The sequence below is a fragment of the Scylla paramamosain genome, chromosome 10 (assembly GCF_035594125.1).
Source record: "Scylla paramamosain isolate STU-SP2022 chromosome 10, ASM3559412v1, whole genome shotgun sequence".
Lineage (NCBI taxonomy): Eukaryota > Metazoa > Arthropoda > Malacostraca > Decapoda > Portunidae > Scylla > Scylla paramamosain.
The window spans coordinates 5515001-5520000 of NC_087160.1; positions in this window are offsets into that span (position 1 = coordinate 5515001).

Sequence of the window (5000 nt, forward strand, 5' to 3'; positions counted from 1 at the left end):
TGGACTGACGCAGGGGAGGGGCAGAGTGAATAAATAACAAGGTTTAAATAGGCTTGCGAGGCTCAATGAAGAGCTTGTTTTTCTGCATCAAGGGACTGGTTCGTGCCTTCACTCGTGCAGGAAACACGTAGCTAGCTAGTGCAATTTGCCGCTTTAGTGTGTATGTGTGCGTGTGTAACTGGAGGTTATGTAATGCAATCTAAGCCACGTTCATGTTACATTGTCTCTTATCCAACTTTATTCACTGCTGACTGAAAAACAGGATCATTTTCGTCTCCACTCAATCCTCTGAAGTATCATGCCACAAGAACCCTTTGTTGCAGCGCATAAAACACCATAATTCCCCTCAGTATTTGAGTTTCCCGTGGCCAGGCTTACTGAGTGGGTGTTCGCGTATCACCCTCATGCCCTCTTTTTCTTGCTTGGTGTCCGTGGCTAGGTTGTGACGCGCGAGGGTTAAGAAATATTATCCTGCCATTCCCGAGTTAAGTATCGATGCTGGTAGTTATTATTATTCGTTAAAGAAAAAAAAGTGAAGGAAAAACGAATAAAGTTAAATAAATACAAAGATAAATTAGTTAACAAGTAAGGCTTGAAAGGTTTTTGAGTTGAGCTTTCTGCGTGTATTCATATTATAGTGAAGTGTTGATAAATTACCTGATTGTACACTACTACCTTAAGTGAAATATAGTCGTCCTTGCTTCGAAAAAAAAAAAAAAAAAGTAATTAAGGTAATTTCTCCATTTGATTCATAGGTATTCGACTCTAGTGGAATGTACTTAAGGGAGTTTACTGCTGCTACTACTACTGCTACTTCTACTACTGTTATGGCCTGACTGATGCCCGCGTGTCCTTTTCATCGAACGCCGTGCCCTAGATAGCCTATTCTTTCTACGCAGCCAGATGTGCCGTACATTCTTGCGCTTCATTTTCATAGGTTCTTAAATTCGTTTTGTTTCAAGTGTACTAACCTCTCTCTCTCTCTCTCTCTCTCTCTCTCTCTCTCTCTCTCTCTCCTCTCTCTCTCTCTCTCTCTCTCTCTCTCTCTCATCTCTCTCTCTCTCTCTCTCCTCTCTCTCTCTCTCTCTCTCTGTGTGTGTGTGTGTGTTTGTGTGTGTGTGTGTGTGTGTGTGTGTGTGTGTGTTGTCTTGGGAATATACCTACAATATGACGCAAATCATGGACGTTTTTAGCCAATGAAAAGTTTGCCTGTGGTTCTGCAAATCTAGCTCCTGTATATTCAGTTCTATAAAAATAAATAAATTAATTAATTAATTAATTAAATAAATAAATAAATAAAAATTCTCCCTTGCAAATATATCATTGGCTAAGCTGGAAATATTTGGGGATCGCATCTAGCAACGCCACAGACGCTAACAGTAAAGGTATTTTATGAGGATATTTCTCACCCTCAGTCATCATTAACGAGGAAAGAGAAGTCTGGTATGCTGAGAGGGAGGGAAAATCATTTGTATCTATGAGGAATTTTAGAGGAAATTTTGTCTTCTGGTATATTCTATTTATTTACTTACCTTTTTTTTTATTTATCCATTGTTATTATCACACATTTTATTCATCATTATTTGTATGAATCATTTTATCTTATTTATTTATTTTCTGAGTAAAGACCATTATCATTTTCCGCTAGCCAGACGCTGTAAGTCATATTGCTGTACGGTAACGATGATGAGCAAGGGGTTAAGAGGGTGCCACTTCTCTGGGCTACACGCACATAATCAATTTTGGGTCTCCTGACTGATGACTGACTGACAGTGGAACGGAAACATCAGTCCTAAAAGATAAATGCAAAGAAACAAGAATGGATAAGACGGAGCAGGAAAGAAAAACATATAATAATGATAGGTAAATAAATAAACTGAAAATATTAAGGATACAAACATATGAAAGAAAAAAGAGTGTGGAATGGAGAAGACAAGTCGTGCTCCAATTAAAAAAAAAAAATATATATATATATATATATATATATATATATATATATATATATATATATATATATATATATATATATATAATATATATATATATATATATATATATATATATATATATATATGGACAGGGTAACAAAATTTAAACCTAAGGGTGCTTAATGGAAGGCATCACAGACAGAAAACTAGATGGAGAGGCTGACGAAGGGCTGAAGCTGGTAAGGTGCTACGGAAGGATGGTGAAGTAATCGACCCAGAATGATACGCTTGCAATAATGAAAAGTGTGAGTGGGTGAATGGGTGCATGGGTGGCTGTGTGTGTGCCAGTAGGATGCAAGATATATACATAAACACGAATTTCGTATTATATGTCTCTCATTTTTTTTTTTTTTTATTCTGGCCAGTTTAGTATAAATTACGTCGTGTGTTGCGGTTAAATATTATGATTTGTCAAGTTTAACTTGCGTAATGTGAAATTACCTTTGTTATCCCTTGATAAAATAACTCGCTGTTGGACCTAAGAAAACGTGTATTGAAAGGGATCCTCGTCTATATTTGTTCTCTTTTCTTTTCTAAATCCAGACACTGAGATTATTATTACAGTTATATAGCTCGAAGCGTTAAATATACTTGGAATGGTTTTGTTAATAATTGAGGAAAACTCTGACGTATGATATAAGAAAAATGTCCGCTCATGAGCAACGAGTAGAAAGAGTAAGTTTTCTGTTTGCATAAAACAAAAAAAAATGTAAACTTTTCACCACACACGGAAGATGGACCATGCATGTCAGAGTTAACAAATCCACCACAATAATACGCGTGCAGTTTATTGAATAATACGCAAACCACAACAAAACTCTGCGGGAGAGGATCAATAATGTAATCGTGAGGCGTAGCGTGAGGAGCAGTGGTGGGGCAGGGAGGGGAGGAGGGGAAAGAAGAAACAGACGTAAGGAGGGGAAGGGGGGTTAGATCGTAGCCAGAAATCCGCTGCTGGCAACTGGTGTACCTGCCGCCCGTCACTCGCGGCGCGCCAAGCCTGCCGCCGGGATTCCTCAAGCCCAGGTGAGCCGCCCTCCGCGCCAGGTGTTTGTGTTTCTCAGCCGCGTCACTAGGTGTGGGCTGGGGCGCCTCAGGTGGTCCGTGGGGGCTCAGGTGTGCCACAGGGACCAACGCGATGCAGGAATAACCAGGTGTGAAGTTGAGTATGTTTTCCCAAAAGTACGCAGGTGTTGCAGGTGTTTGAGTGACTTGATTTATAATTAATGAGGGATCGATGGTGCCAGGTGCCCCTCAGTGTCTGGGGCGCGTGAAGGCATCAGGTAAGCACACCCTACATGGTGTTCAGATCGGTAATTATACAGGTTTTGGGTGAGAGGTGTTCGTGATTGTCATAACTGTTGTGTTCCTCGTCGCCATGGGGGCTGTGGACCCGGTGGGCGGCGCAGCACGTCCAGCAGCACGAGCTGGTAACTTGCGACACACGGGGAGGGAAGGTAAATAAATGAATGAATTAGTAAGTCGCTTGAATTCGCGTTTCGCGGAAAAGTGTGCGATAAGTGTGCCCGAGGCGAGGCGCTTCCTACTGAGGCCTGCGTGAGGGAGCCAGGCAAGGCGCGAGGGTCACTGCGCGAGGGTGTTGAGGCCCCTCGCCACCCACCCTGCAATCCTTGGAAAAAAAAAAAAATACGTCGATACTGGCTGATCTTTTCCTCAGTGTGCACCATAGCCTAGTGGAAAGTGGTACTGACCATCTCTTTCCCAGCCGCGCCGCCATTCATTCATGAGAATTATTGCATGTATTCAATTGATAGTTTGTGAGTCTTCTAAACCAGAACTCAAATGAAAACAGAAAATTTTGTAATATGTTTATTAAACGCTGCTCTGAAGAAATTAACTCCGTCACAATACCACGCCATCCTTTGTTGTTTTGTTTCTTTTTGTGTTGTAGACTCTAAAGTAATCAAATGGATGCATGCAATCAGCTTTTCCCATACATGTTAGAGTATCAGTTAGAGATGGCAGGCGGATGAAGTGTTTGCAGAGTATACAAGCTCTATTATACTTCGCGGTATTTGCTGTAAGAACGATCAGTCCGTGTCGGGGCGGGCGGCGTTCATCAAAGCCCTGGAGTAGGGTGGCATGATGTAGGCCACCGTCTTGGTTCTTCCTCGTGGCATTTTCTTTAGTCTGGAAATGAGTCGCAATTACGTGCCTGCCGAGCCACTCTCGCCCGCACCGCACGGAAGGGACAAGAGGCCTCCAATTGAGAAACTTTACTTACCGGAGATTGGCACTCAGGTGTGCACGTAACTGAGGTGCAGGGAGCGTGAATAGAAGTGCGGCACGCGTGTGTCGCGGGAGCTGCCGAGCAAGGAAAAATAAATCTAGTTAACACAAAAAAGAAGGAAAAGAAATATTTCCTGTAGAAAGGAAATAACTGTAATAAGAAAAGGTGTTACGCAAAAAAAAAAAGAAAAGGGAAGAAGAAAAGAAAAAAAGTCTCAGTCGCTCTGGTAGGATGGTACAACAACCTTCAGTAGCCGTCACGCACAGACACGGCATGCTTGCATGGCTTCAGGTGTTCCTTCGTGGCGCAAGTAACTTTCAGTCACGCGTTTAACAGTCTGCATTATAGTCTTAACGTTGATCGCTGCGGTCAGTACCCATTTCACGCTCAAAGGTCGAGGAGACACGAGGGGCGTGGTATGAGGCACTTTTATTCTTCCTAAATACTACCTTCACCACTTCCGCTTTTGAAAATTCGCTCACTAAAACCGTGTAGGATATTGTTGTAATGTTCTTTTCACATTTATCAGTCTGCCTGCATTATGCTTGGATCCAGATAATGAATTTCGCCCTGATAACTGGACCTCGCGTGTTTTGCAATCACCACAAAGTTCCGTGCTGTATCGTGACCTCCTGGCACCGGATGGCTGTTTGGTGCTGCCATCTGGATATGACTGTAAGACTAAAAACTAAAAAAAAAGGTAGAATTTGCCAGCCATCCACCGTTGCTCCCCTTTCCACCCCCCAATCCCCCCCTCTCTC